General features: G+C 32.8%; 2 pseudogenes; one reads left to right on the forward strand and one right to left on the reverse strand.

The window, feature by feature from the left end:
* The first annotated feature begins 2,451 nt into the window (after positions 1-2,451).
* LOC114738665 (receptor-like protein 15) lies at positions 2,452-6,732 on the forward strand (annotated as a pseudogene).
* Positions 6,733-7,695: 963 nt separating this feature from the next.
* LOC114738666 (probable fucosyltransferase 8) lies at positions 7,696-12,430 on the reverse strand (annotated as a pseudogene).
* Positions 12,431-12,804: the final 374 nt, after the last annotated feature.

Below are 12,804 nucleotides of genomic sequence, written 5' to 3' on the forward strand. Positions count from 1 at the left end.
TTTAAAAGTAAACTTTCTGTTTGTAACCTAAACCAGAGGTAGTGATATTTATGAGTTATTGTCAAATATACATCTCTATTCAACATATGTAAAAGTGGGTGAAGACATGTTCACCTTTTATCTCACCGTTTCCAATAACTAACAAAGGCAATGTTAGAAAAAAAGACTATGGTTTTTGAAAATATTAAGATTATCAATTATCTTTATAAATAAATGACAGCTCATCCAAGCGTGTGTACACATTTTGTAAAAGTAGGTAGAACAAAGAACAAAAAGTAAACGACAATATTACTATAAAGATTGCTGTGAAAGTCCTAGGTAAAAAAACATAATTATTAAATTTTTTTAGTAATAACAGAATAATCTATAATAATAAGTTTAAGAATAATAAATAAAAACTACTTACTTATTATTAAAATTACTGATAATTATTTTTTTAAAATTTCATTATGATTCTCCTAATATTTTATTTGATCAGCACTAACATTCTAATGTAGTGCTCTTCTGATTCTAAATATAAGACTTATTTTATAATATAAATTATACTATAAAATTAATATTATATTTAAGACCGGAAGAATACAAACTTCAGAGATCGATGTTCTTGCTGCCTCTACCAAGCACCGACTTTAATTAAATGAGAGGTCTTTGTTGTCAGTCTCAACAGAATAATGTGAAAAACAACAAAAGATTTATCAACATTTGCGGCTGCCTTAGCAGCTCCCTCTAATTCCATATGTAAACTTTACTTTTGAAAAAAATCTAGTTAAAAATATAAGTTTTTTATTTTTAAATTTGTCTGAGTATTTATTTATTTTATTTTGTTCTTAGTTGACTTTATTAATATTTTATCTCTCTTGTTAATATTATCTCTATATATTTTCTTTTATCATTCTTTTTATTTATTATATCTCTCATTTACTCTCTTAATAAATAAGAGCAAATTAAAAAAAAAATATTTCTGACCTATTTATTACTTTTACTAATTTTACCTGCTAATTTATTAAACGTGATTTAGTTATTTAAAGCTTATATACCTTTTTGAAGTTTGAGATCTTAAAGAACAAAACTAAAAAGTTCATATATACTTCCTCTGTTTCTTTTATAAGCAACAATTATCATTCATCTTTTGTCTTTAAATATAAGTAATATTTACAAATTATCTTAAATTTTTGTAGCAAATTTTTTATTCTACTCTTATTAATTACTTATTTGAATATTAATATATTTCCTATATCATTTTCCAATCATTTATGTTTATGACACATTCTCTCTTTTATAATTCTCTTTATTATAATAATTTTTTATTCTTTTTTTATGAGCTCTCTGATAAATAAGAATATTTTGAAAAGAACTTTTAATTTTTATCTATTTATTATATTTAACTAATTTTTAATCTACATATTAAAGTCTAAAGTTATCCAAAATTGTTTATAAAAGATGACAGAAAGAGTACATATGGCCCAAAGGACAGGTACGCGCCGTAAATTAAAAATAGTGGTGACTGTTATGATTAGCGTGCACTTGGGGTCGTATATATATACAATTGAGTCTTGAAAATTTTGAAAGCGTAAATGATTGACCAAACTTTTTTTTTTTGAGCCAAGATTACCAAACTATTTAGTTTTGTCAGATTAACAAAGAAAAATCTGGACGTGGAGCTTCAATTTCCACCGTCACATAGACTTTTTCTTCAATAACGCGTCTCTGAAATTTCGTGGACTCATGCATTAATGACTTGACTCCTGTACCATCAATCCGACTTGCACGGAAGAAAAAGGAGAAATGTGAGAAAATCCTGAAGTCTTAAAAAAGAATATAATTATTATAAAGTATCAATAATAATGACAAGTTAGAGTAGGAAATAATAACAAAATGATAACTTTTAACTTCTTATAAATTTGATTATAATTTTCTCAACAAAAAGAAAATCATATTACTGCTTATAGTCTTTAATATAAAAACTGAATAACTAATTTGAAAATATTAAAAAAATTAATTAAATTAATTATTTATAACAAACTTGTGTTGATTTTCTTAAAATATCTTTTTTAATTATGTGCATTAACAAATGGAGTTGGATTTAGCCGAATAGACTAGTTTCTCAAAACACACACATCAAGATTCAGATTTTTACTGAAAGATATGTCCATATTTAATATACTTAATAGTGTTCTGAATAGGTCTTCAATAAAAAGATATATGTATTTGATTAAAACGTAGATGCATTTTAAACTACCCTAAAAACCCCCCAAGTCTGTATAATGAATAAGGATATATTGTGAAAATAATCATAAATATAAAAAGTAAAGTAGGTTGGAGTGTTACAACTTACAAGGTGTCTTGTAAGTAAGAAAAACAGGTAGAGAGACGTCGTCTGACACACACAACGCACGCACATATGAGAGGGAGCCATGCATTTCATATCTGAAACTCAAGAGTTTGATAAAAATGGAACTGAGATTGTGGGTACTGTTGGTGAGTTTTGTGGTTTGGGCTCAAACACTTGGAACCAAATGTTGCGTGAGAGAAGAGAGAGAAGCACTGCTCAATATTAAAGCTTATCTTCTTAATCTCTACGAGAGTGATCCTCTTGTGGAGAAGCGTTTATCTTCCTGGGTTACCGTTGATCCAAACAGTGATTGTTGCAGCTGGAATAGGGTCAGGTGCCATGTTTTTTCTGGTCGTGTTTCTGAGCTTTCTCTCCAGGCTCTTAATTACCGGCCTTCTGGTGAGCATAGCTTCGTTAACCCTATAATGGGTTCCATAGATTTCTCCTTGTTCCAAAGCTTCGAGAGAGGTGACAAGCCTCAACTTCCCAAGGTCAATTTCAAGACTGATAAACACCGCAGGTACAATAATCTCTTCACATTTTTTCAGGATTTTCTCATGCAACTAGAAGCCACTTGTTGTCTCATCTTTGTCGTCCTCAATCTCCGGTTGTAGTCTGTCCTTATTATGTATGGTGGTCGTCATAGTTGTCTTGTCTTGTACGTAGTTGATGTGTTTATGTTCTTCCACGTTATCTTGCTTTTGTGCATGAATGTGGTGATTATTATAGTCATACTCCTGCAGTCTTTAATATAGGATCCAATTCTTGAGTTGGTTTTTTCCTAAATATAAGACCAATTTCTTATCTTTATCAGTTTTTCTGAATTACCCCTATGAATACTCCTTCAATCATAATTAAGTAGAAGAAGGAGAGAGGGTACTAAAAAGATGATTATGATGTTTTAGGAAAAATGTGTCACTTTTCTTATAATTAACTAATTTACTTAATTTTTTAATCTAATCAAATTAGTTAAATAGGTTTTATATTAAGGATCGGATGAGTACTACTTATGCGTGATGTTATAGGGACAAAACTTTTTTTATCTAATATATTGGAAAAATTAATCCTTTAATTTCTATTAGTTTGACTCTATTGTAACTAAGTCTTTAAAGTTTGACTCGGTGCAATCCAACTGCTTTAATTTTGATTTGGACTCGGTTGAAACTTGGTTCTTAAATTTTTGACTTATAGCTTTAATCATTTTAAACTTTAGTCTCTATGTTTCATGAACTATATAATTTTATTTTTTAAATTGGTTAATATAATTTTTGACCCCTGAAATTTGGGCCTATATTAGTTTTGGTCTTTCAAATTTCAAACTCATAATTTTAATCTCTAAAATTAGTCCATGTCAAAATATTAGTCTTGAACGGTATAATAGTGTTAAAATCTACTGAATCATTTTAAATACCATTAAAGTGATAACGTAAAATCATCATATAACGCCTAATTGAATCTTGTGTGGATAATAGGGAAAAAAAACAGAACAAGTCCTCAAAATGCAATACAAAGAACGATTGTACAGAGGACATAGTATACCAAACAACTCCTTAAATGAACAATAAGGAAAAAGAGAGGTTAAACAATTACGTTTTGAGAATCTATTCTTTTTCTTTAATCCTGTATTGTCTATACAAGATTCAGATATGTGTTGTCTGATGATTCCAAGTCATCACTTTAACTCCGTCTATAACACTTTAGAAGTTAACACCGTTGCATCTCCAGATACTTATGTTTTAAGGCAACTAAATTTCTAGGACTAAAACTACGAGTTTGAAATCTAAGGGACAAAAACCTAAATATGTCCAAATTTCAAAGATAAAAAATTACGTATACTCTTTCTAAAAATTTATGACCAAGAATTTCATGACTATTGTAAAAAAACGGATCATTTATGCTATTTATACGTCTACATTTCTTTTGTTTTTGCATCTATATAAAGAGTATAGCTTCATTTTGCCGTCTATATATATGATCCATTCTTAAATCCTGATTGATGAAAAACTATTTACGCTCTAAATTTTATTGACCTAAATCCCAATTTGAGAGCTCTCTATTATGTGATGAAAAAGTGGAGGTTATTTCAACGCTTCATATATAATTAGTATGCGTTAGCAGATTAATGGCAAAATTAATATTTACAATAAGCTAATAATGACAATAATAATTAATTTGCATTTCACTTTATTTCTATATAGTTTTGGCTAATCTAAGCAACTTGGAAGTCCTTATATTGAAGAGCAATCACATTGATGGATCTCTGCCATTTCAAGGTATACATGTCATATCAGATTCACAATCCCAAAAAGTTATTTTAGCTTCAGCTTCATTTATTAATTATGAGAACAAATTTTGAGTATTTTTCGCCACAGATATATGCAAACTGAAGAAGATACGTGTACTGGATTTTAGTGACAATACATTCGGAGGTTCCTTGCACAAATGCTTGGCAACTTGACATCTCTTCAAGCTCTTGATCTCTCAAGAAATTACCTAACGGGGCAAATACCAGCGTCTGCCATAGCCAGCCTCACATCTCTTGAGTACTTTTCTGCTATGAACAACAATTTCAGAGGCTTATTCCCTTTGAGTTCCTTCACCAATAATTCACGGCTTAAGGTACTTGCACTTCAAATGTATAACAGTGAGTTTCAAGTAAACACTGAAAGTGAAGAAGTTCCATATTGGGTCCCTTTGTTTCAATTGCAAGTTTTGCAGTTGGCAAGTTGCAAAGTGAATTCACCTTGTGGAACCTTCCCCTCCTTTCTCTTGCACCAACATGACTTGCGCTATCTTGATCTCTCAAAAAATGATTTGGTTGGAGTGTTCCCAAACTGGTTGATTCTCAGCAACGCAAACCTCAGGTCGATGATTTTACATCACAACAAGTTCACAGGATCTTTTGAGCTGCCAACCTCCATAGATCAACCTTCTCCACATCCCTTGATCAACTTGCAGTTATCCAACAACAAAATGGAGGGTAGACTTCCCGGAAATATTGGACTAATGTTTCCAAATTTGGAATATTTAAATGTGTCAGGAAATGGACTTAATGGCAGTATTCCTCCATCAATAGCAAACATGTCCAAGTTGTTAACCTTGAACTTGAGCAGAAACAACTTTTCTGGTCAAGTTCCCGAGTCTTTGTGGGAAGGCTGTGCTTCACTAAGGTACTTGATTTTGTCGCATAATAAGTTACAGGGAAAATTATTTTTCTTCTCACTTCAAATCTTCCTCTCTACAATTGGTGTTCCTGGACAGCAACTGCCTTAGTGGGACACTGGAACATGAAATATGGAACCTCCCAAATCTTGAAGCGTTAGATATCTCTAACAACAGTCTCTGGGGTATGGTTCCTACTCTCATCACCGACTCTTCATCTTTACGAGTGATAAACTTGTCAAAAAATAATTTTACTGGTGCACTACCCACACAGTTATGCAAACAAGACCTTTGGCATTTGCACCTCTCTCATAATAAATTGTCGGGCACAATACCAGCTTGCTATTCGAATATTGGTTTGACATCTCTACAGCTACAAGGCAATAGCCTTGTAGGTTCCATTCCTACATCAATGACATCTGTTGATCATCTATCAACACTTGATTTGAGGGATAACAAGTTATCTGGAGTTATTCCAGATTGGATTGTGAAGGCGAAGTCATTAAGAGCTCTTTTACTGGGAGGTAACCAGCTCACTACATGGGCAGCTTCCTAACCAGTTGTGCCAGCTAAAGAGAATGAACTTTTTGGACCTGTCAGTAATAACTTGACTGGAAATATTCCTACTTGCTTCAACAATGTTTCATTTGGAGAACGGACAGACAGAAATATCGAGTATGGTATATCATTTTTATTCTTCGGATTTCTTGTATTACTATAATCCCCTTCATTTGCAACTCTTTTTTGAACAAAGATATTCTATGGCAGCAATAGCCAGTGGACTCCAAGTAGATTTTATGACCAGAAATTTGCTGCTTCCATACAAAGGTAACATTTTGAGGTTTATGTCTGGAATAGATTTGTCAAGCAACCAGTTAACTGGAAAAATCCCTCAAGAGATTGGATATCTGGAATCCCTTCATGCATTAAACTTATCTCACAATAATCTGAATGGATCAATTCCAGAAAGTTTCCACAATCTTGCAGATATCGAGAGCATAGACCTCTCAAACAACAACTTGGAAGGAGAAATCCCTATTCAGTTACAGGACTTGAACTTTCTAGGTGTATTCAATGTGTCCTACAACAATTTGTCTGGTACAGTGCCTAATGGTTTAACCTTTGATGACAGCAGCTTTATAGGAAATCATTATCTCATTTGGAATCATAGCAACAGAGGTAACTCTACACATGAACCAGCCCCACCATCTCCTCTCAACAGATACAAAGGAAGATGAATCTGCCATAGATTTCATTTCCTTCATTTGGAGTTTTTCAGCATGCTATGTCACGGTGTTGGTTATTATGGCAACAGTTCTTTGGATCAAACCATACTGGCGAAGGTTGTGGTTTTTATTACATTGATACATGTCTCTATAGATGTTTGTATCCATATCTTAAAGATGTATTCTGGTAGAATTCACAAGAGTTTGAATAAATTGCACAAGACCTTTAGACTTGCTGACTTGTGCAACGAGTGAACATTTATGTCACTTCACTTCACTTCAACCTCATTGTAAACCTATTAGTTGCATTATAAGTGCATGTGATGTTTTATGTACTTTAGTGTATCATGAGTTGTTTTAACATATAATGTGTTGTGCTATTCAAATTGGGATTTACTCTGGTAGAAGGCACTAAATTCTACACGGTAGCCTACGTACATTTGTGGCAGAACCTTGGAACGTAGAATTTTAGGTTTTTCATGTTTTGATGTAAGTCTAGTTCAAGTTTTACAGTGTGACCTTTGCGATTTCCTTTTTCAAATGTGAGGTTTCGCATGTTATGTGCATGATTCTTAATCAAACCCATAAGCTAGAAGACAGTCAAATAGTTTTTCAGAGGAATTTCTAATCAAACTTGTCGGTGCAGTATTTGCGAAGGTTGAAAATGAAGCACCTTTCAAGTAGATCAATAAAACACACCAATATAACAAATATTCTAAGATTAATTAAAATATATGATTAGGTCATAAATTTTAGTTTAAAAAAAGAACCAAAAACTGATGTCTTTACTCGTAGCTGAATACGATTTCTTCCTTTCTTGGCCGTAACATCCACAAATGTTTCTTGCAACACTAACGTACACCTTTTAAAAATGGCATTACACATTGTAATGTTTGAAACATGTTTTAATTTCATATTTTCATGCGGTGAATATATATATTATTTCGGAATATGAACAATCAAGGTAGTTCAAAATGAGAAATGAACTTTCATGATGGCTAAGTGCATTACTGAGCAAAACAATATGTTTGCCGGATTTTCTCAACATACATTATCAAACAAATTATGATATAATGACAGATAGTTATGAATAACAAGTAATAGCTACTCACGATCATTAACCAGCTTCATTCCAATTCTTTGGTCCAAACATGGTCTTGTATAAGGAAAAGCTTTGCCATTTTCGTCCATAGGCTTTGCCGTACAGTCATGCTTAGGTGGATAATGAAAACATGGCTCCATGGAGAAGTCTCGCACACAAGGAGGATCTGGGACGTTATTGTCTAATAACTTGTGAAGAATCCATGGCTTCGAGCCTCCCAAACTTTGAGCCACATACCCAAAAGAAGATATAGAGCTAGTCACCAATACATCACACATACTAAGCAGATATATTTCAGTCAAAGCCTTTACATTGTGCATGTTGTCATGAGACTTCTGCTTCTTTTCATGACTTGGCTGATAAACTCCTATTATGTCCCCAGTAACAGTTGGTTTTTTCAGATACATAGTCGTTAAATTCTCGCTAAAATATGAATACAAAGATGTTACCAGAACAGATTTTGTTTGGTTTTTCCTTGGAGAAGTTACTGAATCTCTCAGGTCTAGTTCAGGCAATACATTATTCCTTAGGGTGCATCTTAATATTTGATCCATTTTTGCTTGATTTGTAGAGAGGTCAGGATATACTCTAATTGGAGACCAATTCTCTCATCTGCCCTGGCCATGTATGCCTGATAGAATCTGTTAATTATTCCCCCACACCTGATTTGAAGGTAGAAATAAGTACCGTCCCAATGGTGAAAAACAGTGTCTTTTTCAGGGAACATTTTTCTTAATTCTTGACTGAAAGATGGAACTATGAACAGAGAAGGTACAAAATACTGATCTGATCTTAATATCAACAGGGGAACCTTACTGAGAAGACGGTGACTATGATCACAGTGAAAGAACTTCTCAGAATCATCACTGGTATGCTGTAGATATAGATGTAGAACCAAAGGAGAAACCTTCCCTGAACTGTTTTCTCTATCCTTCTTTATCATGTTTTGATATGTCTCAATATGTCTTGGCTTGTTTATGAAAGGAAAATCATTTGGCAAAAGCCATGATGAATTAGGAAATGGTTCACAAAATAGGCCAGTCATTTCATCCTCAAAATCCACCATTAGAACTCGATCTGTGAGGAGAGCGTATAGGAATGCTGAAGCCATGCTCACCATTCTATTCCCCAAGCCATTGACAGAAGTCCACACAATGTAGTTACATACTGCAGAATGTCCCCTTTTCCTAGGCCTTATCAACTCTTTTATGGTTTTGTTGTAGAGTCTAGTATGAGGTCCACACCTTTTATGGAGATCTTCGTATTTGCCAAGCTTGGTTATTAGATAGGGAGACGGTTTGTGAGGCGAAGCCTTATGGTATAAGTAGGACTGAAACCTGCTTAAGCATGATGTTTATCAAACGCAGAAGTTAAAAGCCCATCAAACAGTTTGTCAGCAGTAGGCTTTCTGGTAAGTAGGGATGAATCCTCTGTTGAGTTTTTGAGTGAATAATTTCTTGAAACTACAAAATTTGTAAGAGAAAAGATATGGATAAGTTCTGTGGACAAAACTACATGCTACAGCAAGTTGAGGTAATATTCTTAGATACTTGATAAAGCCCAATTTTGATATATTTTATCCACATTAATTCAGAATTTAAATAATAATTTTGAGCTTAAATGAACTTTTATGCATTATTGGATTAATTGGTTGATTTTTGGATTTTGCATAAAAATTGAGATTTAGGATTAAAAATATAGATATTTTGTGATTTCCTATTTTTGACTTGGAATTAATTTTTCCTATTTCTTTGAAAACAAGTCTCATATTTTTAGAAAGATTATATTTAGAAAGTTTTGCACTTTTTTGCCTAATTTTTGTGCATATATAATATTTAATTTTTGATTATATTTGGGTATAATCTACATTAATAGATGAACTTAAATTCTTATAGGTCAAGAAAGAGTATATAGGAGATCCAATGGTGCAAGATTGTTTCTTGGAATCTAAGCACAATCCAATGGCTAATATCAAGTGGGTCAATTAATTACTAATGGGCTTGAGCTTTGGATTCACAAAAAAATTTCCTTTTCCTCGTTATACTATTTTTCTTATTTTTGGAGGAGGGAGGCACGCCTAAAGATCACTCTTTCCTTCTCCATTGGAACACACAATTCAACGCCTAATACCCCTTAATCATTGATCCCATATTCTCGCCGAAGGACACCTCTTTTCCATTCTCCATTGACTCACGCACGGACATCAATTTTTCAACGCCAACTCTCCTCCCCCTCATTCACATCTCTTCCTTGATCCAATTTCCATCTCCACATCATCATCAACTTTCATCAATTTATGGCCGTAGCATCAAACAATTTTGGAGGAGAAGGCAATTTGATGGAGGCTTAAGCTTGTTAGGGAGGCAATTTGGGAGGAGCATGGAAAAAGACTAGAGCCTTGGGTTAGCACTTGAAGACCACAAGGAGTGATGTTCCATTTATCTTTTTAATTCAAGGACTTGAAATTATTTAGTTTTAAATAATTTTAAGTTGTATTTTTGTTAAGACAATTTAGTTCTAGATTGTCATCTTTATGCTTGGATTGGATTGATATTTGGATTTTATTTGTGCCGAGAGACTTGTTGGAATTTATGTTTAGAACCTTTACATTGTTAATTGAAGTTATAATTGAGTTCTCATTATAAATTTAATTATCAGTGTGGTTTGGATTGCAAAATTTGGGTTCTTTTACCTCCTAATTATTTAATTAAGTTGGTTGATTATCTGATGTTTAATGGATAATTTCAAACATAATTTCCAAAATGAATTGAATTATCTTCATTGGTTTTAATAGGCTTAATTAACCAACCTTACACTGTTATGAGTTCTCTAATGGTTTAAGGGTTTTTGAAGTTGAGGGTTCCCTTTATTTCAAGTAGGTAATTAAGTTTATTAATTCCACTCTCTTATCACTTTCCTTTGGTCTAATTAACTGATTAAGGTTATGAAGGTTAAATCCATGCAAATCCTAAGTTGTCCCCTCTACCGTACCTGAAGAGAAATCTCTGAATTTTTACTTGCTAATTCTCTTTGCTTTCTGATTAATTTTCTTTATTCATTATTTTTATTTTCCTTCAAAAAACCCCCCAAAAATTGCATTGCATTCATTTAGTTTAATTTAATTTTCATACATATTTTAGGGCATTTGCATCTTGCATTTAGAATTAGAATTTTGCATTTTAGTTTAGGTCCAATTTATTACTTTTTTTATTATCACCTAAATTCTCACCTAAAGAAACCCACAACTTGCTCCTTGGAAGTAATGATCTAGGTCGATCTTAAACTACAAATTATTAGGACCTAGTTTAATTGAATGCTTTGACGACAAAAGCATCATCAATACTGTATTTACAGAGCTGAAATATCAAGCTAGTCATGTGAGAGTATTTGAGTGAGGCATAATTGAAAGTTTAACTAAATTGACTTAACATACCTAATCTGCATTTATCTAGGGATCATAACAAACCAAGAACATTGCCTTGTCCATGTGATTCATCTTTGATTAGAGAAGTACATCTGAATGTGGGTTTGAAACAATCCAATATATGTTTGTATATGTATTTGTCTGTGTGTGTGTTGTAAAGAGTACTGATATTATTGTTAATTTATTGTGGCCTCAGCAACAAGCAAAAGTTAAAGGCTCCCTTGTGATGCACCAGAGTGTCGCTGGTTGAACTTATTGTTTTTTTTTTTTTTTTTTGAACTTAGAATGTGGTTGAAACTGATAAAAATATTGGATCTTACTCAAATAGCTTAATTCATTATATTCTTTTTGCTTCATATTTAAACTTTGAGCCTCAAAATCAAACCTTTATGGGCTTAACATAGTTTATTTTAAGTGGTTTTGTATAGTACGAAATAAATCCGAGGGAAGTTTTGTCTTGTAAAGCAAAAAAGTACTTTTCTATAATACTCCCAAACAGGTAGCAATTTATACCATTCCTAAAGTAAAGAGAGAGAAAGAGATGGATAGGCCCTAGCTCTTTCCATGTGGGTCCTCAAAGATGGAACCCACCCCACGTTCTTTCTCCTTTACATTTTAGAAGACATGTTTCAATTGTGAATGTTGTTAATAATAACTCTTTTCTTGATTTATTTTCTAGAAATGAATAGGGTTGCCAGAAAGGAAGGGTAAAAATCAGATTTGATGAACAAATGGAGGGAGCAACAAAACAAATATATGAAGCAAGAGAACTAAAGTATATATTGGTAAAACTAACATAATCTGAGAAAAATATGCGAAATTACCTGCTTCTGAATTTGCAATAGCCTGAATTGTTGATCCCAAGTTCCCATGTGTCAAGTTTTGGCCTCTCCCTTCAAGTTCCTTATCTTTAGAAAAGCTCTCAAAATGATGAAAAACTGAGATATTTTACAGAAGTTGAGAAAATATGCGAAATTACCTGCTTCTGAGTCTGCAATAGCCTCAACTATGATTCCCAAATTCTTATGTGTCAAGTTTTGGCCTCTCCCTTCAAATGCCTTATCTTTAGAAAAACTCCCAACATGGTCAAAAATTGAGTATTTATAACTAAATCCACATAGTATAAGGAAAATTGTGCAGAGGACAACCAAGGATATTCTGTATCTGTCGGAACTAAGCCCCATCCTCTCCACTGTCACTTAAAGGGAATTCATCTTCTGAAATGGCTCGCCTCTGAGTGCAGTAACTAGAACCTTAATTTAGACTAAAGATGAACATACGCATATTATCAGAACATGGGAGTACAAATAAAGAATAATAATGATAATATAGTAAAAAGTAGAGAACATTAATTTCATTTAGTATGTTACATAGAACCTTGAAAAAGGTGATTGACTTTTTTTCAGCACAGAAACGTTATTTATCCTTAATTTGCAGATAAAACTGAAAGACAGCTAATGCCTGTATAGGCCAACAAATAATGCCAAAAGGAGGAAAGATGAGGGCAATATTGTCAAGATGAGGTGGATTCAGAGGAACTTAATTGATTATTAACAAT

Source organism: Neltuma alba, unplaced genomic scaffold (assembly GCF_004799145.2).
Source record: "Neltuma alba isolate B1F8T4 unplaced genomic scaffold, ASM479914v2 tig00013648_pilon, whole genome shotgun sequence".
Lineage (NCBI taxonomy): Eukaryota > Viridiplantae > Streptophyta > Magnoliopsida > Fabales > Fabaceae > Neltuma > Neltuma alba.